Source organism: Rhipicephalus microplus, chromosome 9 (genome assembly GCF_043290135.1).
Source record: "Rhipicephalus microplus isolate Deutch F79 chromosome 9, USDA_Rmic, whole genome shotgun sequence".
In the NCBI taxonomy this organism is placed as follows: domain Eukaryota; kingdom Metazoa; phylum Arthropoda; class Arachnida; order Ixodida; family Ixodidae; genus Rhipicephalus; species Rhipicephalus microplus.
Window position 1 is genome coordinate 31,251,568 of NC_134708.1, and position 26,558 is coordinate 31,278,125.

Here is a 26,558-nt window from a genome sequence, read left to right on the forward strand (position 1 = left end):
CGAATTGATGGACAAAAGGACAGGCGGATGGACGCTTCGCCTCACTCATCATCATTCACTCCATGGATACCCTGTGAAAACACCTAGCGCCATCTTGTTATATTATTGCCAAGGACACATACACACAAAGCCACCTACCGAGCAACTCAAAAACTATAGAGGAGGCAACATACTACTACTACGACTACAGAGGAGGGAACGACCCAGGGCCTAAGGAGTTTCGCCCCTAAAAAAAAAAAAAAAAACAATGCTTAATCTAAAGACTGGATTGTGTCGTTGTCGGGAAGTTGCGTCGTGAATGATAATTAGGGTGAACACTGCTTGAAGCAATTCAAAACGCTGTCAACATCTGCATGGCGAGCATTGATGGGGACCGAGATGAAAAAAAAAAATCACACCATATCCACGAAATGAATGATGGCGAGTGGGCGAAGCTCCGGGGGACCATTGACGCCCGTACACTGTCCACTCGATCATTGAAAGACGTGACAACACGTGTGTACACTATGAACAAAGATGTTTATTATTCACAATGCGGATATGGTGTTGAGATGTGGGTGGCGTTTTCCTTTCAACATGACCACCCATAGGCTTATCAGCCGGGGGGGGGGGGGGCAAGGGGGGCAACGAGGGCGCGAGCCCCACTCTGAGAAAAGTTGTGGGGGCTGAGCCCCCCCCCCCCCCCCCTTTTGGCAGTGGTCACTCTTGACTGCACGCTGGGGAGACCAACAAGTATAAGGCGCAGTTTCCATCACAGCAGTAATCACTCAATTATGTTCTCACGGGAGAATGAAATTTTTACGAGGCTATGTTACAACATAGTAAAATTTTGGCAACATTGCCGCTGTGATTATATACATATTTATTAATGGAGTGTATACTTCAAGGCTCATTTTTCTGTGTTTGACGTATATTAACGTGATCTGACAGACAATAATGCCAACGAAAGTTTAGGAGAGTTTATTGGACAAAATGTTTTAATGTAAATGTGAAGAAAGAAAAGTGGGTGAAACGATCACTTGCCGTGGGCAGGAACCGAGCCTGCGACCTTCGAATAACGCGTTCGACGTTCGTTAGCAACTTTGTTGTCATGTTGTTACATGACACGCACGTCATGATTTTCATGTTAGGATCTGTCGCTTTTGTTCGCCATGCAATCATGTCATACCATACCAGTTTTGCAACATGTCATGTGAACGAAACCACCGCAAGAGCAGCAAGACCATGAAATGTAAATCATGACATTCACGACATACATGTCTATATTTTCATGTTATGACTAGTTGAATATGCTCGTCATACAGTCATGTTATGCCATACCAAGTTTGCTATCGATACTATTATCGAAACGGCCAGGAGAGCTAAAAGTCGTAGGCCGCCATACCGGATTATATATATATATATATATATATATATATATATATATATATATATATATATATATATATATATATATATATATATATATATATATATATATATATATAATCCCGGCTGCGGCGGCTGCATTTCCGATGGAGGCGGAAATGTTGTAGGCCCGTGTACTCAGATTTGGGTGCACGTTAAAGAACCCCAGGTGGTCGAAATTTCCGGAGCCCTCCACTACGGCGTCTCTCATAATCATCAGTGGTTTTGGGACGTTAAACCCCACATATCAATGAATCAATATATATATATATATATATATATATATATATATATATATATATATATATATATATATATATATATTAATGATTGATTGATATGTGGGGTTTAACGTCCCAAAACCACCATATGATTATGAGAGACGCCGTAGTGAAGGGCTCCGGAAATTTCGACCACCTGGGGTTCTTTAACGTGCACCCAAATCCGAGCACACGGGCCTACATTTCCGCCTCCATCGGAAACGCAGCCGCCGCAGCCGGGATTCGAACCCGCGACCCTCGGGTCAGCAGCCGAGTACCTTAGCCACTAGACCACCACGGCGGGGCATATATATATATATATATATATATATATATAAAGATAGATAGATAGATAGATAGATAGATAGATAGATAGATAGATAGATAGATAGATAGATAGATAGATAGATAGATAGATAGATAGATAGATAGATAGATAGATAGATAGATAGATAGATAGATAGATAGATAGTACCTGGCACTCTACTATAAGAGAGCAAACAGCCGTCCCATGGGCCTCACACTTGATGAGGCCGTGTGGCCTTGTCGACAAAAATTACGGCGGGAGCGTGTTGTTTGTTTAGAAAAAGTTGCTAACGATTTAGAGTACTAGGTACTCGAGAATGGGAAAGCATAAACATATGGCACAAAGCCGTCTCGCTTAGACATATTTGACAAATGACGGACACTGTGTTTAGAAAAAAAAGTGTTTACTTGTTTCAAGTACTTCGTACTCAACTACGGGAGCACAGTAAGCCGTACCGAAAAAGCCCTTTTGAAGTGTGTTTAGAAAAAGTGGGTAACGATTCAGAGTACTAAGTACTCTACTATGGGAGGGATAAAGCCGTCCCGTGGGCCAGTCAACGGAACGGTGTTGACTACTGAAGTGTGTTTAGAAAAACTGAAGTGTTTAGAAAAAAGGGTTAACGACAGCTGTTAAAGCGGCTGGTGTGAAGAAGGTTCGGACTATATCTGTCCAGTTTCAGATACAGCAGTGGAACAAGTTTCCTCCAACATCTCATCGGTGCCGCCATCGAAACTGCAAACACGTCCTCCGATATATGGAAGCCATGGGACTACGCTCCTAATCAAGCACCCAAGTTTGTGTTAAAAAAATACGAAACTGGCAACCAAGCCCTAGATTACGCCAGGATACCATGGTTATACGCGAAAACACTTCTAGTGCGCTCAAGTGATAACTTATGCTTACGCATTTCCAACATGCTTAAACTAACCCCACATATTCGTAACTTGGCATCTTTTACGGTGGTCATCAAATTAAAACGTTTCTTAAGATCGTGAGAAAAAAAATCACAGCATATCCACCATATATAGTTTCATACGATACTACCTTGAGAGGAATCTGGCACTGCGATCGCGTACCTCCGTGGGAGTTATGGGAATTACAGGCTTCGGATTGGATTGGATTAGCTAGCGAACTGTCTACAGACCTTTTCTACAGCTTCAGTTTCATTATTCGCGCAGCACCGTTTGTGGGGTGCGGTGAAAAGCACTGAATCAGCGCCATTGTTGTTCAAAGAGGCCTAAGGCCACTAGGTTTCAAATTTTGTGCGACGTTGAAGCTTTACGAGTCGTATGTCACAGTTTAAACGAAGCGTCGTCCACTCACCGCTGCGCCTATAGATGTAGCGTCTCATGCCAGTGCAGGATATTGCAACGAGTTCATGTTAGTTCACTAGCGCATATCGCCTAAACTCGTTTTAAACCTACTGCAAAACGATGACGAAGGTAAGTAGATGCACCATCACGCTCCGCTGACTATACTTCACAACAAACCAGAGTTGTATTGGGGCAGACCACTTGGACAGACGCCCCTAGTATCGCAAAAGACGAACGTTGTTTCTCGCCTAATACTGTACTGTTACTTACATGAATAGATAATGCGTACTTTCGGGAGAAAAACAAGCATTTGTTTTCAAGTGTTGCAAAAAATAATCCATTGAATATCGATGCCAAATCTGGAATGCAATGACAGAGCAATGCATATCCTGATGCTTAAATTTGCCAAGGTTTCAGTTTTGCCGCCTCGTGACGACAACTTTTTTGCAATAAAGTTTGCGTAGAAATAAATTAAGCAAGTTCCAATTAAATGCAACTTCATAGCACTTTGTCTTACACTCTGAAAAGAAGCGTCACGAATCTTAAGAACGTTATCCATCCGAAGCAGATTCGAAGCGTGTACGTCCTATATTTCCCATGGGGGTAACAAGCATCGCAGAAGGAGCCCGCGTAGACATTAGAGCCAGATTCCCCTCTATGTGTTATTGTACGAAACTACATGATACCCACGGACTGAATAAAGATGAGTAGGACGAAGCGTCCATCAGTCCGTTCATGCTTCCGTCCTTTCATTCGTTCTTGCTTCCACCCGTCCGTGCGTCCGTCCATGAATCCGTCCATGCGTCCGTTCACACGTCCGTCCATGCATCCGTTCATACGTCCGTTCATACGTCCGTTCATACGTCCGTTCATACGTCCGTTCATACGCCCATCCGTCCGTCCATGCATCAGTCTGCGCGTCCATCCTTCCAACTACGCATCCGTGTGTTCATACGTCTGTCCATGCGTCCATCCGTTCGTCCGTGCGTCCATCCGTCCACCCGTGCTTTCGTCAGAGCATTTGTGCGTCCATCCGAGCGTTAGTGCGTTCCTCCGTGCGCCCTTCCGTGTGTCCATGCGTCCCTCTGTTCGTCCGTCCATCTAAGGTGGATTCACACGAGGGAACGGAGGAGGAATTTTCGCAGCGAATGGTGCATCACGAAATGTGCACGTCATCGAAACTTGCCGTCCTCGCTTCATTCGCTCACCTCCGCCCGCGGCACGGATGGAAATGCGTTGCCGCTATTTCGATCCGTCCGTTTGACGGTCGTCTGCCTTCGATCGAGAAGATTGAGCGTCAAATCTGTCAACATTGGTCGGATTGGCGTGGCTAGGAAGCAGGCTGCCGGCTTCGAAGTCACGTGTTGCAATTATGCGTCAACGACCGAATGTGTTTCATGTGACAGTGGAAGAGGCGAGTTCTTTTTGGTGGTCGCATAAGCGCCCTGCATGAGCATAGGAGTCGAGAGTATGCACGAGGATTCCGCGAGCATAGCAACACTTCTAGTACGCTCTAACATATCTCCGGCTGCGTGCATGCGTCGTCTCCGCACCTGCGCCGGATTAAACTAATCACGTGACTGTTCGGTCCTCGGAGCAGCGAGATTTTGTCCTCGCGTGGGAATCTAGCTCTAGTGAACACTCCCCAAGTACCGCCATCTCGCATCGATACGTGAATCGGTAAAGAAACGGTCGAAGTAGCTTTGGGCAGTTACTAAATGCATTGACTAAAGACTGTTTCGCATGCCGCGATTGCAGCGAAAAAAAAAATGTTGTGTTCGCTTCATTCGCGCCGTTCGCAACCGCTGCTAATGGCGGTTTCGTTTCACATGGACCGCCAACGGTCCGCGATTTTCGCTCTACCACTGGAGCGGCGAGTTTTCGCCACCGCTCATTGTGACAGACACGAATGTAACGCAATAATACGCGCAATACGATATTTACCGTGAACAACAACAAAAGGGCCCGCTTGTTTCGTCATTTAAGAACACTTCCCAGTCTGAATTCATTTTTAAAATGCCCAGCATCGGCCATTACCAAAAAACAAGCACGCCGACTCTATTTCGACGGCTTGGCCGGGCCAGCTTCATTCGATGGGTTCTCGACCAAAAATTGCCCCCGCCGCTGCGATCAGAGCGAAAATTTCCGACATGTTGGAAGCTCGCCGCGGACCGCTGCGATGGGAGCGAAGTGTTTTTTTTTTTTTTCGCAGCGAACGAATTGGTGCAGTGAAAATCGCTACTTTCTTGTGTCATGTGAAACGGCCTTAATTCAGGAAAGCCCGTGCGTTTCAGCAATTATTAGCCGCAAAAAACTGTAGTTCGCAAATAACGTGACTTCTTGATGCTATTTTATTAACGCTTTTGTATTTTTAATTTCTGGATGTCCTCCTAATAGCACAATTTTTTCAAACGCGTGACAGGTCTTATCAGAGGTATAAATATGTGTTTTTTAATACGACCAGTATTCTTTATCCTTTTGCTGATACATGGGACTCTACCGTTTCACCAACATCAGAATGCGGCCGCCACGGCCGGGAGTCGAACCGACGACCTTCGCCTCAGCGGTCGAGTGACACAATCACGGCGGATCAGAGAAACGGCTCAACAACGCCCATTACGAAGTGATAACTCAGCCTTCCTATACAATTCTACGTTTCCAAAGCAACTCACACAAGCGGCTGGTCCCTTAACACAAATCGTGGTCGTTAAAAGCGGGTGTACGCGGTAATACAGTTGCAAGGCCCCCCACTGCAGGCACAAACCCCTTTCTGGACGTGCAGCTAGCTCGGCACCGACTCTTCTCGTGCGTGAATTTCGCTGCACAGGGCGCGGTCTATTTGCGCTGGCGAAACCGCGCACCGCCACGCTTCTCGCGGATATTGTGGTTATAAAAGGGAAAATAAAAGTGAGCCCCGTAACTGTCTGCGCATCAGCGTGCGACACCTCAACAGTAGCTCACAAGGGATGGGGGTGAGGAGGGATTAAAAGGGTAGGACGAAAAAGTATAGAGATACAGAGAGAGATGGATAGGAGATGCGCTAGGGACAGCGAGCGATGACATACGAGAGATAGGAGAGATAGGCTCGCGGAGCCGCTCCTCTGGAGGGTATAGCGCACGATACGCCCCCCCCCCCCCCTTCCCCGTCGAAAGCTAAAGATATCCACACGAGCCCCTTTGCTCTTACAATCCACCCTTCACCTCCCGGAGGACGCCGCCATAAATAAGCTCGTTGGGTCCCATACGGAGGGTCTCACTTTAATCGCGAAACTGAGAGTCACGTGACTTGCTTCGCGCGAAAAGTTATCCTTAGTTCTCGGGTCGTGAAGCAACTCGTGTGACACTCAATTTCGCGATTGAAAATATGAACGTTGACTGAGGTTCGTCGTGAGTGAGGTTAGCATGCCCGTGTAACAAGGGTATAATAATAATAATAATAATAATAATAATAATAATAATAATAATAATAATAATAATAATAATAATAATAATAATAATAATAATAATAATAATAATAATAATAATAATATGTGGGGTTTAACGTCCCAAAACGACCACGTGATTATGAGAGGCCGTGGAGGAGTGCTCCGGAAATTTTGACCTCCTGGGATTCTATACAAGGCAGAAGTCGTCATCGCGTTCTCCTTCGTAAATGTACTAATCCACCTTTAATGTTTTACTGTGCTGCCCTATACCGTTTTGGTAGGGTTTCTCGTATACGGGCTGGGAGAACCGGAATCGCTAGAACGAAGGCCTCCGAGACCAGAAGGCGTTTCGTGACACTTTCGATGCCACGGCGCATGCACCGTGGTATCGCAAAAAAAAAGGAGGGGGTGGGATTGATCTTCGTCCACCTTAGTGAGCTTTTCGCACCTAACGTGGTTTTGCACAGCCTCCAAGATCGAAGGCGTACAAAGTTTTCAGCGCCGCATTTCGCTTCGCAGAGCCACCATATTCGGCCAACCTTTGACCAAGTGACGAAGCGATGTGATGACGTCACAGTGTGACGCCACACGATGACAGTACACGCGACGGTCCATGGCATCAAGTTACGTGATGTCACGATTACGTCGCATATTTCATCAATGTGTCCCGTCATCTCAATGTCATGTAATAATCATCACGTTGGGATGACGGGGGATAATCATGTCATCGCATGACGATTGTTTGCATCACTTCTTAAAGGCACCAACTCCGACTTTCACTCTTCGAGGCCGGCGAAGCATCTTATAAGGCTTTCGACATTAAAAACGAAAAAAGCGCAAGAGATTACAATATTTTGATCGCACAGTGACCGGCAGGTGCCAGCACTGTGCGCGGACAACCGACGTCTTCCACAAGATGTGATAGCCTGCCGTCTGAACACAGCCATTCCTCCCCTCTTTAACCCTACGTGAGAGGACTGGGAGCCGACGCTGCTTAGCTGCTCCGACCTCGGGGCCCAAGAGGCCCGGATCGCCCGAGCAAAAGCAGCGATATTGTCTAATAACGCCCCGAACGGAGGATGTCATCCAGTCTGTAGGGCCCTTTCGGTGGTCCATACTCTATTTTATATTGGGCCTAAAGTTTTCCACCTAATATTTTATATTAGGCCTAAAGTTTTATGTTAGGCCTAAAGTTTTCCACGCACGAATGAACGCCCTGACACGTCCTCGCTTACACTCGGTATCTCCTAGAAGATCGTCTAGACATATGAGCTCGGATTCGGAGAACGCGAAATGTAGTGAAGCGGCGCGGTATGTATAGACTGGGAGCATGCGAGCGGAACGCCGAGTGCCTGGTGCTTCTTGAAATAAACACGAACACGAAAGGTTCGGCATATCCACGCACGGGGAAGCCCGAGGGTTTGTTGCGCATCCGTGTGCTCGGATCGATTGAATTTTGCATGCACACGTCCTGGTGGAAAACGAATCCAACGGAGCAATAGCGGGACAAATACCAAGGACCGCTTGTTCAAGTGGCTAATTCCTCGTCAGGTTGCGGAATCTGCGTTCTATTGAGTCTGAAAACTAACCGAGATGACTTGTGGACAGGCGGGTCATCTCGCTTTTAAACTTTGTTTAAAGCATGACCTTAATTATTGCGTAAATTAAAACATAACCCTTGCTTATGAAAACAACAAGACCGACATGGCAAGATGTGTAGTACCCCACGCGATTTTTGCGATATATGACACTAGAGAACCCAAAAAGCTGAGCAAAGGAATAAACAGCAAACCTATAGATATATGTTGCATACAGGGCTCGCAATCGTATACAGTGCGTTAGCCAGCCTTGGCGCAATTTCGTAGCCGTGGTTTCGTATGCGCGTTCCATAAATTAAGGCTTAGCGCGCTGCATGGCCAGCATGCACCGGCGATGCATATAGGCTAGCGCGATAAACCAGGCGATCCAGACGTATTAACGAGAACAGGAGCCAAAACAGAAGTTATAGGGTGGCGGCGACGGCGGCCCGCATGTTACGAAACTTACGCCCCAGTGGAAGAAAAGGGGTTGCGTTGAACCCGGGCTACCGTATAATGCGGCATATAACGAGATAGCATAGCGGTGTCTTGCTTCTAAAGAGCGCAAACAAGGCCGGTTTGAGAAAGTTGGTCAGGCAACTTAATCCCTAAATTGAGACGGATTGAGACAGTGTGAGCGTTACTTTTTTTTCGGAGTTGCCGGGTGATATTGCTTTTTTTTAATCGCCTTTCGTTTTTTTTTACTTGCTTTAAATACATTGGTCGATGTATTGATCATTCTCCCTCACCCCTCTGCGAAAACTCTCAGCACCTAACGGGTTTTGCAATGCTTTCAAGATCGGAGGCACTGCAAATTTTCTGCCCCTAACCTCATTTTGCGCTACCCGAGTGATCATCCCACCGTTGAACAAGCAACGATGTCATGCCATGACGTTATCGACGAGTCAAAGTGACTCGCAGTGGCGTCATTGAGATCTCACAAGTTTTTCCGTTCATATGATGACAACGTCACCTATTTTAACTCACTCGCGTTGAAACCGGTTAAGTTTCAAGTTCGTTGAGGCAGCATGTAAGGCTTTGTGTAAGGCTCTTGTACCTTAACCATTATTGAAGCGAAGCTTATTATGAGTTAGGGTCCATATTCAATCAAGAGAAGCGTGAACTGCTGGACGAGTTGGTAACTCATTGCTAACGATGGTGCCCGAAAAAAAAACAGCAACAAAAAACGAAGCACTGGAGGAAGGATCTAAGAGACAATAATGCCAAGGAAGGTATAGGGGAAGTTATTAGGCCAATCATAACGTAAAAGAGAAGAAAGAAATGTGGGTGAGAAGGTAACTTGCCGTGGGCAGGATCCGAACCTGCGACCTTCGAATAACGCGTTCGATGCTCTACCACTGAGCTACCACGACAGCTATCCCCCCAGCCACTTTATTGGGTATATCTATGTCAATTTAGACGTAGGAGTGTCAGTCAGCGCCACTAGTAGCCATATATATATATATATATATATATATATATATATATATATATATATATATATATATATATATATATGTGTGTGTGTGTGTGTGTGTGTGTGTGTGTGTGTGTGTGTGTGTGTGTGTGTGTGTGTGGGTGTGTGGGTGTGTGGGTGTCAATTAAGAGCCTTTTTTCAAGTGGGCCAAATATAGAACTGAAATCAGCTCAAACAAGGCTCCCTTTACACCGACTAACTTTCCTGTAAGACACTGGTAATAAATTACCAATTACTATTAATAATTTCTTATCAATGTTCTATAGACAAGTGAGAGTACTTATTTGCCGGTAGAGCCTTATTTTGGGTAGTTTTAGTCCTGGCTTTGGTCTATTTAAAACAAAAAAATGCTCCTCATATATGTCTGTTGTTGAAATAATATCTCAGTACTCACTTAGTAACAGTTCGCACGGCCTCCGAGGCTTAGCGCAGCGCGTTCAAAGCCATTTTTCTGAGTATGACTTTAAGCACCGGATGATATTTCAGCATCCACCCTCTCTGACAGATGTTCAAATATTGTACTCACATAAAATGGTTTGGCAGTTTAGTTCTGAGGGAAGGTATCTGAACACGTATACACAACCCCCCCCCTCCCATTTAGCCGTGCAATTTCCCTTTAAAAAATGTGAGTGTTTGTGTAATAACAGACAAAGTCAGGCTCGTTTTGTCGAAAATTCAGTACCTATAGAAACGTATACCCGCAGCAGTTGATAGAGGGCCATTTCATGTTGTAAATTAAGTTGACGACCAGCTGTAGAGTATTGCACGGACAACTTTACCACAACTACAACGTGTTATAGAATTTAAGCAGCAGCTACATTTCAAAGCTGACATTGAACAGCTTGCCTCTTTTTGTAATGTACAGTCGCACTCAATACGAGTTGCAACACGCCGTCTGGGCTCAAGATGGTGCCAACGCTGAAAATCTGCATCTACAATGAAAGCAGTTGATGAATTAAACTCTTCCACTTAGCGGTACCTTAGGAACCAATTTAACGTTTAGCGGTTTTATTGTTCACGCTTGGAGTCACTTCAAGCACAGCCAGCGTGTTGCAGCTCAAATTGAGCGCTACAGTACGTGTGCATGTTCCTTGGCGCGTGTGCTATAGGCCGTGCAATGTACTACACGCCAACCGTAATTTTCGTGTAGTAAGTAGGGCAGTCACCACTGTAGCGGGCAGGCAGAAGAATTATGCAGCTACATCAAAGGACAAAAAAAGAATCACAGCATATCCATGAATGAATGATGATTAGTATAGGCGACGCGTCCTTTAGTCCATCCGCGCTTCCGTCCGTTCATTCGTTCTTGCTTGCGTTCATCCGCCCGTCCATCCGCCCGTCCGTGCGTCTGTCCGCCCATGCATCCGTCCGTCTGTGCATCCGTCCACGCTTCCGTCCGTCCGTTCGTTCTTAATTCCATTCATCCGTGCATCCGTCCGCGCGTACGTGATCCATCCGTGCGTCCATCTAGTGACCACTTCAAGGGCCGCCATATTGCATCATTTCATCACATATTCATCATAAAGAAGTACCGCCATCCAGCGGACATTCCGAGGACTAAACAAGAGGTGGCTACCTACTACTACTACTACTACTACTACTACTACTACTACTACTACTGCTACTACTACTGCTACTACTACTACTACTACTACTACTACTACTACTACTACTACTACTACTACTGCTACATACATCGCGGACACACGACCCACGGCTTAAAGAGCTTTGCCCCTAAAACCAACTGTTTTATCTATGGCTTGAGCATTCCGCCTCGCGCCTGCACCCAGTTCGTTGTGGTTGCTGTGTCGGCATCAGCAGCGCACGACACACCCTCTGTGCCATTCGTCATTCTGCCGATAAGCGAGGTACGCATGCAATACACATCTGTAAGGCATTGTGTACACTTTGTGCTTCAAAGAAGGTCCGTCCACAGGTGGACCTCGAAGTGAGAGCCCGCGAAGCGGAGGCGGCGCGCAAGCGGCGACAAGAGAACCACGACTCGGGACCTGTATCGGCATTGCCTTCTCCAAATTTGAACTGCAACCTCTATTTCGAGATCCCCTCGCCAGGTACTTCACCGACCATAAAGTTGTAATTTTCAGAGGAAAACGCGTCCAACAGCTTTGTGATCAGTAATGCAATCCTTGTACATTGCATCGATATGCGAATAACTAAACATTGCGTATATAATGGTATATACAATAACCCAATCAACGTGTTTATATGTCGATAGATGACTTGTACAGAGAATTCACGGGTTCTTCCGATCAGCCCGGAGCATGCTCCTTCACCATCTTCCATATCTTGGAGATCGCGAGATTTTTGGGTGAAACTGCAGAGTTCATTTGAACAACATGTAACGAGTAACGTGGAACCTCCCGTTTTCCGAAAGATGGTAACGTAAGCACGCTGCCCGTTACGAATCCAAAACAGTTATGAGTGTGTTACTAAGTTACTGAAAAAGGACAACGCGTTACTAGTGAAGGCGTTGCTCGAAACGCGTTTCCTGTTAACACTGCTCACAATCAAGGACGTCAACGCCAACGCCGGGATACCTGCGAGACTCTTAACTCTTAACGATGTTAAAACACCTGACTCGTTCACTGGATTCCGTGCAGACCGGTTGTGCCCTCGCGGTCTCCGACGTCAGCGTAGCTCTGGCCGACTGGGCTCGCCCTACTTCATCTCCTGACGCCGATCTCTGACGACAGCACAGCTCTGATCTACCGGACCTGCCCTACGCCATCTCCTGACGCCGACAAGAGCTCTCGCAAGTGGTGCCCCTTCCACGGAGTCATGTGACCGTGTTTCCATCTTCCCTATCTCTCCTATCCATCGATATGTCCTCGCTCGCTGTCCCAGCGCATATCTCTTTATATATATTTACTTCTATCCTTTTAATCCCTCCTCACCCCCAATCCCTGTGACCTACTGTTGAGGTGCCGCCCCCTGATGCAGACAGTTACGGGGCTCACTTTTCTTTTATTTTCGCTCTTATAGCCACATCTCTAAAGTACCTTATACGCAGACGACGCGCGCTCTTCGCTGAAGGTCATTGACCGAATCGATCACTCATTTAGTCGACATAAGGCAGCTGACCATTCTGGAAACAGTTTATGTTATGGTACGGTTGAACGGAAGCAGCTCCACGCGCGTTAAGTGCCGTCAAGCCAACGAGATAGTAACGTTAACAGAAAACAGAACACGCCGGTATATATACTTGACCGCGAGCGACACCTTAAACACACGAAGCCTGGATGAAAAGCCAAACCAAGCCAAGTATTTCGGGCCAGCAAGCTGTGTCGACTTCTAACACCCACGTCGCAAAACGCAAAACACGCTATATACCGGGCTCAGTGTTAAGAAATGAACTTCGTGTATTTGTCAATTTTTTTTTTCTTCTCGTGTAGACGGGCCTCGACGTATTATTGAATTCTCTGCGTCTACCTAAGACACGCGAATGTAAAGCGCATATGTTACAGCACGCACGAACTGGTCTGCCAGTGACTCACTGAGTCACTGACGCGTATACAAGACATATATATACACGTCAAGTTTCCGCGAAACCCCGTCGTCTGTAGTTCAACGTACGTGTCCACTCAAAGCGAGACATGTTCACGAGTTTTTTTTTTTAATGCGAAGCATTTCTTAGCGAGCTTCGGCGACTTAGAGCATATCTATCTATCTATCTATCTATCTATCTATCTATCTATCTATCTATCTATCTATCTATCTATCTATCTATCTATCTATCTATCTATCTATCTATCTATCTATCTATCTATCTATCTATCTATCTATCTATCTATCTATCTATCTATCTATCTATCTATCTATCTATCTATCCGCTTACGTTTGGGTGCTGTCGTGCTCACCCCATTTACTTGGCGTGAGCTGAAATTAGTATGAGAGGGTAAGATGGTTTGACGAATACGACGCGCTTGTCAAGACATGAATATAGTCCCGATCCCGTCGCGTACGTCGTTGAACACTTCCCACCAGACAGTGGCACATACCCACGGGCGGGTATGTGCCGCTGCTATGCGGGTATGTGCCACAGGTGATTGACACATGGTATCTGCTCAGGAACGACGAGAACACACATGGGCAATTTTAACGCACGAGTGTTAAGAAATACCCGACGTCGGTAGCGTGGGCCCGATCAGTCCCATCTGGAATCAAACTCAAGCATTGTAGGTGCCAATGAAGCATTTTACCACAAAGGTACGCCTGGTCTCAGAACTACTTTTCAAATATACGCTAATCTTCGTGAAACGTTAGTGGTTTCGGTGCTGCCTACCCAATTCTATAAATATTACATTTGCACTATTTTGATTCGGCCGTCACGTCGGGTTAACGTCAAATGTGGTTAGTTGCCATGCGCTGAAGTTGATTTATGTCGCAGTGTCCAGGGCAAACATCTTCGCGAGCATCAGCGCTTCATATTAGCTTCTGGTGTTGCTAACACGCATGTTCCAGTTGGCGTCGTTGCGCAAATTCAAACAACTGGTTAAATAAACGTCTGCAACTCTTGAACATATGTCTGTGTGTGCGACATTTGAACATTAATTCAGCGTCATATTATGACGTGCCGCTCAATTAAAAAATTACAACACGGTCACCATTCTTCCGCATGCTTCGCATAATGTGGATTCCCAGGTATGTGGGATCTACTGATTTTTGTTCTTGTTTTTTTAACTCTAAATCGATCCTCGTTTCATGACTTAGTCGGAGAAAATTTGACCCTTGATCGAGACAAGTTTTACAGCGAGGAAGCCGTTGAGAGGAGTGCAAATAAACGTACCTTTGAGTTTACCTTCAGGTGCAACGACTATCAACGAATCAACATTGCAGACGCAGCACCTGCCATAACGCACTACACGTTTCATCGAAGCGTGAATTTCAACAGAAATCACAGCATATCCACGAGGTGAATGATGACGAGTGGGGCGAAGCACGGACGGACGGATCGACACACGGACAGACATACGGACGCACGCACACACGCACCGACGGAGGCACGGAAGTACGGACGGACTGATGGTCACACGGAAGCTCTGACGCTTCGCCTCCCGCATCATGGTTCACTACGGGGATACGCTGTGACCCCGTTTTTATTTTTATTGACATGCACTGCAACGCAACTGGCTATACTACGACTACTACGACGACACGGGACATATGGTCCACGGCGTAGGGAGCTTCACCTTTGAAAGTACTACGTGTCTGCATGCTACGATCGTCTGCTTACGGTCTGTGTTTATTTACCTATAAGATGGTGGTATTTTTTACATAAGAATGGATGTTCAAAATACTAGTGTTTAAGCATTGTGCACGTGCGTATTTATCTTTTCTGGATTTCGCGTTCCCGTACCTATAGTAGTAGTTTTATGCTGTAAACTCGTCTCATTGTGTACGCCGTATTTCAGCTCAAATATTTTTAATTTTTTTTACCTCTATTGCTTTTACATGCTGAGTGACATGGAGTAGTTGGTGCCATTTGAGGGTGTGGAAGTTTGGGCTAGTTGGTGTGACAACACGACAGTTATAGCGCGAGGACAGAACGACGACAAAGAGTGTCCTTCTTGTTCTGTCCTCGCGCTATAACGTGACGCCATTTAAGGACAACATTTCCAACAAAGTTATCAGCAACAAAATAAGGTATGCACCTGAACACACGCATCAGTGCTTTGTTTCTCCGACAAATCAAGAACAATTAAATCACTTCGACAAAAAGACGATCTGGCGGGCTAGTTGCTTCATAGCTTCTATATAGATGCTGTGAAACAGCGCAAAATGACGCGAACACGAGTTAGAAACATACAGAACTGCGTTCGTTGTGTTCTGTATGTTCCTTCCACGACTCCAATCATCATCTCACGCAGCTTAATAGCATCTAACTTCGACAAATGTAAACTGCGAATCCCTGAAGAAACAGGCAACGCTTACAGACAGGAACGGCGTTCTTTGTATAGATGGCGTAGATACGGTTTTGTTATAGATAATGCACGCGCGGCACTCTATTTGATATGCGAGGCAAACGAGAACTGTTTGCATGTGGGAACTCTAGCGGGCTCAATATAAATCAGAAGTATTCAAGTATTAAAAATGTGTTTAATAAACAGTCACATACATACATACATACATACATACATACATACATACATACATACATACATACACACACACACATACACACACACACATACACACACACACACACACACACACACACACACACACACACACACACACACACACACACACACACACACACACACACACACACACACACACACACACACACACACACACACACACACACACACACACACACATACATACATACATACATACATACATACATACATACATACATACATACATACATACATACATACATACATACATACATACATACATACATACATACATACATACATACATACATACATACATACATACATACATACATACATACATACATACATACATACATACATACATACATACATACATACATACATACATACATACATACATACATACAAACGCGTGCACGAACGAAAGAGTTTAAGCTCCACAGCTGAACGACTCTCGACAAATGAAAGCACCCTTAGTTCTCGTCACGTGACCTCTCGAACGTGATACTCGTGAGGTCGCTAAATGCCGAGGTTAAAAACGAAAACTCCAGGCGCGCACACGTTTAGCGACGAGTCGAAAACCTGACTGCGCGGCTAACGTTGAAGAGATTTTTTTTTGCTCATTTGCAGAGCGCTCGATCCCGAAGCATTTCGGAGCGCGGTAGCTCTCGATTAACTTTTTACCACGCCCCAGACTATCTCGGTATACTTTCCTCGAACCCCAAAGGCCGCGTGTCTCGCTGACTCACGACCCGTTCAATCTGCATACGATTCAGGCGAAGGAGCTCCTTGTTTCCCGGGAGGTGGGACTGCTCTTTCACAGGCCTGACACTCGTCGAGTTCTCAACTCTTTCGTAATAAGAGGAGTAAAAAGTTCAAGTACGCATGCACCGACAGCGCGTAACGTTCTTTTGTGTTTTTTTGTTTTTTTTTTTTTTGTAAGAGCGTCCGATTGCTCAACAGCGTGCCTTGATTTTACCGGCGCCGACACTTGACTGCGACCGAAAGGATCATCTTTCTTTGAACACGTGCTCGTCAAGGTTAAAAACCAAGCTTGTCGAGTAGTCGGTATCAGGTGTCTCGGGGGTTTAGTTTTCGTGGGAATTCTTCAGTATTTTTTGTTTTATTGTGTAGCATGGTTTTTCTCGCAATCATGGGCGTGCCTCGGTTTCTTTAATAGGTCGTGGGCAGTGGCGTTGCCAGGCAGTAGCACTCAGGATTCATGACGTTAAACCCCAATAATTATCGTTACAGTACTTTGCACCCCCCTCCTTTAGGTGACTAGGGGGGGGGGGGGGGATGGCGCGCAGCTGCCCCCAGCCACATGCGAACTTAATGTGCGCTGTGTATTTCACTTCGCTCCACTTAACAGCCTGCCGTTTGGTCACGACTCGGGACCGTAGCAAGAATTTTTTTAGGGGTGGGGAAAGGAGCGGGTGGCCTACTTGTTCAAAGCTTTAGAAAACACATATTTTTTTTTATTTATTCTCGGCAAAGCGCATGGCTTCATCTGAATTGCGAGAATTAAGAGCCGGGGCCTCTATAGTCTATGTGCGCTTGCAGAATGCATTGAAATTAAAACCAGCTAGCCCAAACTTGAGCTTTAACTGCACCTCAAAAAACAATGGTTCACGTCTAGAAGCACAAGTATTGGCCGAGCTTGTACTGATCCATGTTGGAAATTAAAAACGCAAAACAGACAAGGTATATACACGAGAACTGTTCAGTGTAGTCCTTCTCTAGTATCTTGCCTTTTTTGCGCACTTAAGTACCAATACGGTTCAGATCGCACTGAGAAGACGCGGTTTGAACTTGGCAACGCATTTCGATTCCCCCTCCCCCCTCAACGAGAGACACAGAAGCAGATCCGGCTCCCTCGATCTCCTCGGTATGTCGTCGTTTTTTTTTTTTTTTTTTCACGCGAGCCGAAACGCACGCCCACACGATGCGTCGACCTCGGTCCGTAATTTACGCACCACCCCCACTTCGTGTTCGCCCGCGTCTGCTCAGGTAACCCGAGTATCGCGAGAAGTCGCGGCGGTGGTCGAGCGAGAAGGCAAACCGTAGCGCGATAGTGGGCGGCGAAAGCACACAAAAATATCACAGCACATCCACGGAGTGAATTATAATGAGTGGGGCGAAGCGTCCGTCCGTCTGTCTGTCCGTCTGTTTGTCACTCACACTAGCGCCATCACCTGAGTGAGTCATACAACTAAGCGGTTACGAACCGGTCACAAGAGACATGCGTGGACAGACCCACGACTTCAGAAACTTCGCCCCTAAAAAAAAAGTGCGCATACCAACCGACAAATAAGACGCCGGTGACGGATGTCTAGCCGAACCTCTCCCCTTTCCTATCTCACTCTCTCTCTATTCCTTCTCCATCGATGTCAGAGAATATGCACACGGGTCAGAACATGAAGCTCTGGGACGAAACTCCCTCGGGATCGCGCCTAACAAAAGTCGGCGACGGAAAGAAGCCAGACCGCTGTTCTCTATTATAGGACGGCCGCTCAGACAATAGGCCGCAGTCCCGCTGGGGTTTGGTGTTCCGGCGTTAGCGCAATACGCTGCAGGGAGTTACCGGACGCTGGTGGCGACATACTGCGGCGCTCTTCGCATACTGCTTTGTCTTAGGGAAAAGCACTTCGTGCGCCGTCAGCGTTATTGTCTTCCCAAAGAGAAAATGATTTATTGAGGCGGCGTGTTGAAGGTCACGCCGTTTCCGCAGAACTTTATTACACCAGCCACCGAAGCAGACGGCGGTGGTTCCGTGACACGGCCAACACGAGGAATGCAAGACACTGCCCCACAGATCTATAAACAACTGAACATTTTTTTTTAATTATGATGTCCGTCATGAGGCACCACATGATAGGTTCTCTCTCCCATGACCGCAAAGCACACATGGAGGCTAGGCGACGAGGGAGAGCAAGAGAGGGCCAGAGGCACAGCAGGCTTCCTGCGCCTCACAAGGTTTCGCACAACACTTGGTCACGTCGTCGGCTCACCTTTGACAAATCACCAACGTCGTTTGAAGACGCCCTCATGCGATGTGACGTCACATATTTCGGCGATCTGGGACGTTACCATGACGGTATCAGGTGCCGATTGGCGCCGTGAGACGCTGATGCTGCCTCAGCGGGACACCTGTTCCGACGGTCAATTCCGGCTTATCATAGTTCATGAACTACTGGCACCCGTTGTACAAAACTTAACTAATAACAACGGCATTATATAAGTTAAACAGAAACGGCCCCTCTGATGGTGCCACGTTACGGTAAAGGGGAGAAGGCTCAAATTTGTGCTTCTAGCCCCGCCACGTTGGTCTAGTGGCTAAGGTACTCGGCTGCTGACCCGCAGGTCGTGGAATCGAATCCCGGCTGCGGCGGCTGCATTTCCGATGAAGGCGGAAATGGTGTAGGCCCGTGTACTCAGATTTGGGGGCACGTTAAAGAACCCCAGGTGGTCGAAATTTCCGGAGCCCTCCACTACGGCGTCTCTCATAATCATATGGTGGTTTTGGGACGTTAAACCCCACACATCAATCAAATTTGTGCTTCTATTGGGAACGAACGAACTGTATAATTATCTTATAAATGTATTCGGTACATTACTGGTACCACTACAACGCGACGGTACATAAGTCCTCGTCTCCTGGTTTGTAAAGGAATAAATCTGGTCAGTCTGATGGCCAAACGAATAAATCCAACGGTCAATTTAGGTTCCTTCAAAAGCACGACTGAGAGGTCCTGCTCACGTCTGAGGGCCCGGCGTCGCAGCTCTCTGCGCTGACTCGGGCTGCCGATGTCATCGTGGCGAGAGGCATGGCCATGTAGACGTGGCGTCAGACCGCGCGGTGGTCCAGGGACCCCAAAGGTCCCAACACACTTGCTAATAAAGTTTTTCTGTCTGTCTAAGGCCCTCACCCTGATATTAAGAGGCTTGAAACATGCTGCCTTCGGAAGTCGTTGAAGCACGAGACGTTGTAGAAAAGCAAGGTAATTTACTTAAACATAAGTCATACGTCGCATACGCTACGCAACGCCACACACGCAAACAGCTCGCCAGTCTCTCCACGTCAACGCCGCCGTCTTCAAACAACTGGCACATCAAAAACACGCTCATCAAAGGCGCTATAGCCATGCGCCAACAAATTGCACTGTGCGACACTGACACGCCACTCATATTACGCGACTGAATGACTTATAAAAGAGGTTCGTGTCCATCAGTACGAAAGCGAGTGCTCGTGAAAGACGAAACTGCCGATGACCCAGAATCGGCGCCACTTACCCGTGAAATGCGAGCACGGAGAGGTCATTCCTTTCGCCGCTTCCTCGGAACGATGGGTCTGTACTTGTGAGTGGTCACCGACACCCCGTAACCGGCCGACCGAGGTCGTTGCATCCCACGCCGCCGAGGTTGCCGGCTACAGGGCGGGGTGCACTCGGTTCCTGGAAGAGTGGGACGACGCGCGAGCGAAACCTTTCGTCGCGGCTAATTGATAAATTACGTGAACCGAGAGATGAGTCACAGTGCATCGGGCAGCGCTGAACCAAGCGTACGCACATAAACAGTACGAGGGACAAGACAATAGACTGATGGCAAGAAGCGCGACTCCTTTCACGGACACGCCATGGATTTGCGCAGAAGATGGTCTTACTGAGGGAACGAAAGGCGAGCCCGAGACGGTGTCTCACGGACTGTCTCGGGATACGAAGTTACACTAACTATGCATCAACGAGAAAAGCCAGCCCAGTGGTGTTATCAACGCGACTGAAACGCGATGTGAAAAGATAAAGCGGCGTTATATTGGAAGGCCATGATTCCAGAGCGGACTGCGCTGAAAAAAATCATTTCAAGCAAATAAAAAAATTGTGTGGAGCTTTACCGTGTGCCTGCTTGGTGTGTCGTTCTTTATCTTGCATTCTGTATCAGCGGCGCTGCCGACGTGTGTATATGTAACAGAAACCTTATTGATATGAACATTTCCGTTTGCGCTTCATTTTGTGATGCGTCCAGTCCGTCGAAGTATGCATTACATCGCGATTACCCAAGACCGCGAATAGCCCATCGACCCCCTACACATGACCTTTTACGATGATTGCTTGCGGCCGGACGCAACTACCGCATTCACTCGCATATATCCCCCACTGGCTAGCACAGGCTCATATGTTCGCTATTGTTGGCTAAATTCCAGTTAAAGACGACCAAAAAAAAATGTTGATGTCGGTCAGTGCTGGCTAATGCACGTTATACTATGACGCAACACTAACACTGTCTTCATTTGATCTCGTGTTAAAACCATAGGCGTCTTCGAAATGTTTTCTGTTTGATCTTCTTCTGGAGCATGGGGCCTTTCGTTCCATTTGCCTACTCTCTTGTAGGGCAGCAAGTAAAGGAATACTTGTACGCCGAGAAATGTATCTGCGTTTATAGACACAACATTCTATCTCTCTCTCTCTCTATGGTTGCGGCATTTGTTGAATTTACTAACCATAATCAAAACCCGGCCGGAATCAAACAGGCAACATGAAAGCTGGACAGCGCAGTGCCATAATCACATACACCGCAACGGTTATAACAGAGGATATATACGTCGAAGCAGTCACCCTGCCATCTCCGAAGGAATCCACCGGGGCCGATAGCCCGCGCTAATTGATACAAATGGTCGGGTTCTAACTTGCAACATTCGGGTGAGCCGGCGAGATCCTCCCACAGCACCACTGAGGTGGACGGCTGCCATATGTAGGCACGTTTCTGTATAGCCCCATAGGTAGGGGCGTTTATTAGCCGCTGTTAAACGAAACACCCTTAAAGGTGTAATGAAGTCAAGACCGCAGTGATGCTTCTTGAATTTGCCTTCATTGAGGTTAAGGATGTTGTAGGTAGCCGGCGGATCTAGCCTTGCATAATTTGCAGGCAATTGCCCCGCCTGGTTTCCTATTTGCTAATTGTAGCTAATGTCCTTTGTTTGCTTTTTTAACTAAGCACGAGCAGGATCCTGAAATAAAAATCGCGCGTAGCTCGACGTACGCCTGCATAAGACGGTGGCCTCTGTGCTATTGAATGATTTGTGGGGTTTAACGTCCCAAAACCACCATATGATTATGAGAGACGCCGTAGTGGAGGGCTCCGGAAATTTCGACCACCTGGGGTTCTTTAACGTGCACCCAAATCTGAGTACACGGGCCTACAACATTTCCGCCTTCATCGGAAATGCAGCCGCCACAGCCGGGATTCGATGCCACAACCTGCGGGTCAGCAGCCGAGTACCTTAGCGACTAGACCACCGTGGCGGGGCCCTCTGTGCTATTCCACATGCAGTAATGTACCGGTACTCTATCTCGCTGCACCATATACTTCAAACATAATTGTCACTTATCACCAGTCACATGCGAGATCTGTAGCATTCAAAATTTTCAAGAAAGAAGTCACAACACCCGTTTCCTGAAGATCGAGTGACTGATATTGTGTTTGCCCTCATCGTGGGATAGTTCTTTTGCCGCGGGACCAAACCCGCAACTTCAAGCTCAACAGCGCAGTGCCCATTAGTCAGCGGGCTGTATACACTATATACGACAGGGTATAATAGATACATTTACGTCGCGCCACCATCTCCGGCGAGATCCTCCGAGGCCGATAGAGGCCGGCGCTAATTAATACAGATGGCCCGACCCGGATCGACTGGGGACCGCCGCCGCGCCCCACCGGAAACGGAGCCGACGGGCTCCGGGCCCCGACCCTGGCTGGGTCTCGCACGGCGGCAATGAACGAGGACGGATATATGTGGCCTCGCCCGTCACAGCGTTATATAGCGTCCGAGCCGCCTCCGGCCGCTCCCCTGCCGACGCCGTTGATCGGTTTGACACGCGCCCTGATTGCACGTCGTTCTATCACGCACCCACCTCCCTATCTGGCACTGCGGTGGTTCGTTTCGTTTTCTCTGTACAAATGACCCGTGCCGCGTTGACCCTGATTGGGCGTTTCTGCTTCGATGCGCGGCCTCGGTTTGGCAGATTCGCATTTCGTCCTGATGTTTATTGCGGCGAAAGCCTTGTGGATCCGAGACGCATAAATAGGGCAATACGGCGTCTTCGGCGTTGACACGAGGAGTGAACGAGGTAATGTAATGCACAATGAAGAAAAAAAAATCACGACGATGTCGTCATACGCGACCTTTCTGCCCTAGCCCTCCCCCTCCCACCCCAATCCCACTGCCCCCTTTGGAGAAATGAATATCGACGCCTTTTTACATTAAAACGCCGCTAGACAACTTTTAAAAATTAGGAGCGCATTATTCTCTTACGGCGTTTGCCGTCTTCGGAATATAACTCATTACGCCAGTAGTTTGTTCGCGCGACGTCAGGATGAAACAAGCTCGAGAATGGTCGGTGTATATCTGTTGCGAATCGCCTCCTATCCTGCTTCGCCATGTATACTCGTACATCCGTTCTCCTCGCATCGTACACGACAATCACTCGCGATAAACTGATTTCACTTCGTTGTCTGTATTTATGACTGCGAAAGAGCAGATAGCCCCCAAGTGGTCGATAAGCATGAAATACTAATCGGTTCAACGCTTAGTACTGTCGATCTACGAAATTTAAGGAAGAATAAGTGGCGAGGAAGAGCTAGCGCTTGCGGGAAGGGTAGTGAAGACGAGAAAGAAACTATACTGTCTCGCCTTTGAAATCGGTGTGGTTTGACGGCCCTTTAGGCAGTGATATATAGGCATTCATATCTTTAAAGATGATGAATGCTATGAACATATATAAAGCGAGAGATGGAGAGACATATTCGTGCAGTACATGACATTGTTCGGCATCCATCATGGAAAGTGCAGCCAGCGTTATATTCGAAAAAGCTACTTCATAACGCATAATGCCACGCTCATACCGGTCCTTTACGTAAGCCCCTTCCACGACCTTTTCAGTATAGACCTTAAATGCCACAAAACGCGCCCACTATCATTTGCCCCTATTACTACAGCCAAGACACAGGAGAATTCCAGCTTCTCCGGAGATACGACGTTGATTGAATTCCCAGGAACTCCGCCCTCACCGTATTGCGTCATTGCAAAAGCACATCCCCAGATGCCTGACTGACGTGCCTTGGGGGAAAAGATGTCGCTCACATCGTTACTAGCCGCGCAATCCGTCCACCGAGGAAGCTTGTGTGCGCAGATGCTGACGCCACTGCGCTTGCTTAACCTTCGCAGTTCTCTGTCGCGCAATCGCGCGCTTCGCGTCTGAGTCTTTCCTAAAGGTGCTCTGCAACACTCTTTGAGCATGGTCAGAAAACGCTGCCGATCGGTAGTAGGGGCTCTCGACAACAGCGAGCCAAATATTATAGCGCAGCACGCAGCCCGCCATTCACAATAAATCATATCAACGTTAGCTGAAAATCGCTTTCTCTTCTCTCGACAAATCACGCAATATACCCCAGAATCACACGTAGCAACCTCATCCATCAGCCGTCGGGTGATTTGAACATAGCGCGCTCGCTCATGACAGAGATATCACCACGAAAGGCCGCTACTTGTCCACGCGTGCGCGCGCGATCACACTGATAAAAGCCGCGCATTCAAAAAAAAAAAAGAAAAAAATGGCAGATCTCACGTACAGGGGGAATCGATGATATGCGAAGCACGAATAAGAAAGGTTGATATGTCACTTTAAAATCAGCACAGCGTTACGAGGTGGAGACAAATGATGCCGTACATGACTTCCGTGTCATGATTATTATGTTTGGATATTCGTTTACCTTCGTCATCTATTCACGTCACGTGATACCAAATTTAGTATATGTGGAGCTAGTGAAACGGCCGCGAGCACGCTATTAGCATGGTATGTTGCCATGTTCATACCTGACACACGTGTCTGGACTATCATGTTTGCACCAGTCATATATATCGTTATCCATAACACTAAATTTGGTATACGTGGAGCTAGCATATCGGCCATGAGCGCATTATGAAAGGCCCAATATACTCCAATGTCGTGTTGACGCGCGCGCACGCTGGACACAGCGACGCTATGTTAGCAAAACGCGAGCACTGTATAGTTTGACGCCAGGCGCGACCGGTGTGACCAGCGTCAGTCGGCGCGGCCCGACAGCAGCCGGCACAAAATTCGCCCCGATGCGTTACCCAGACAACACTGCGTCTTCCTCTTTTCGTGACGGAGGGATGCCGGACGCGCTGAAACGCGCATGCGTCAAAACAGCGCAGTGCGGCGCCCGCCTGCGAGAATATGGCAAAACCGGCGCCTGGCGTCGCAACGCCGGCGTGACGCGATGAAATGAACGCCGGCGAGGACGCACACCACGTCACGTGCAAATGTATTGATGCCTTGACTGTGGCATGTAGTCATGTTCTCACAAGACACGCATCTCATGATTATCATGTTTGCACCAGTCACATACCTTCGTCATCCATTCACATCTTGTAATACCAAATATGGTATAAGTGAAGCTAGCGAAACGGCCGCCAGTCATGTAACGGCCGCGTGGCATGTAATCTTGTTGTTGCATGACACGTATCTCATGATTATTATGTTTGCACCGGTCAGATACCTTCATCATCCATTCACGTACCGTGATACCAAATTCGGTATATGTGACGCTAGCGAAATGCCCGCGAGCGCATTATGAGCGTGGCATGTATAGTCATGTTCTTACATGACAGGCTTGTCATGATTTTCATGTTAGGGTCTGTCGCTTGTGTTCGCCATGCAATCATGTTATACTATACCAGTTTTGCAACATGCCATGTGAACGAAACCACCGCAAGAGCTGCAGGACCATGAAATGTAAATCATGACATTCATGACATACTTTTCATGATTTTCATGTCATCACTAGTCGGATATGTTCTTCATACAGTCATGTTATGCCATACCAAGTTTGGTATCGATACCATTATCGGAACGGCCAGGAGAGCTAAAAGTCGTAGGCGGCTAGATAGATAGATAGATAGATAGATAGATAGATAGATAGATAGATAGATAGATAGATAGATAGATAGATAGATAGATAGATAGATAGATAGATAGATAGATAGATAGATAGACAGATAGATAGACAGATAGATAGATAGATAGATAGATAGATAGATAGATAGATAGATAGATAGATAGATAGATAGATAGATAGATAGATAGATAGATAGATAGATAGATAGATAGATAGATAGATAGATAGATAGATAGATAGATAGATAGATAGATAGATAGATAGATAGATAGATACGCTCAAAGTCGCCGAAGTTCGCAAAGAAATGCTTCGCATTTGTAAAGTGCTCAAGGTCACGAGGCGCGCGAGACGTCTTTCTGTGGCCCGGCCATCCCTCCCTGCCCAGATTCAAGCGCTTTCGTTGGGACGAGAGAAGAGTGAATCCAATTGCAGCATGCGACAAAACTCCACTCGCACTGGAAGGATTCTTGAAATTTTTGTGGCGCTGAATTCGTGAGGCAATATGCTCTCTTAGTGAATTGATACTCTGGTTACTTGAAAAAGCGTTTCAGGGCTCCTTTAAGGAAACATGGTAAGCCCTATACCCGTCATGTTTTTTAGGCAAAATTTATGTACCTTTCTCTCCGTAAAAATAGGAGCTGCAGTAATTATTTTGCTATCGTTGAGATCAT

At 46.9% G+C, this 26,558-nt stretch overlaps 1 long non-coding RNA gene across 1 annotated transcript in view; it reads right to left on the reverse strand.

The window, feature by feature from the left end:
- LOC142771650 (uncharacterized) overlaps window positions 1–21,418 on the reverse strand; it is a 310,230-nt gene extending 288,812 nt beyond the window's left edge. Inside the window, exon 1 of the long non-coding RNA XR_012886050.1 lies at window positions 20,206–21,418. This is a non-coding gene — a long non-coding RNA (uncharacterized LOC142771650). The remainder of the gene's footprint in view (window positions 1–20,205) is intronic.
- Between the last annotated feature and the right edge of the window lie 5,140 nt (window positions 21,419–26,558).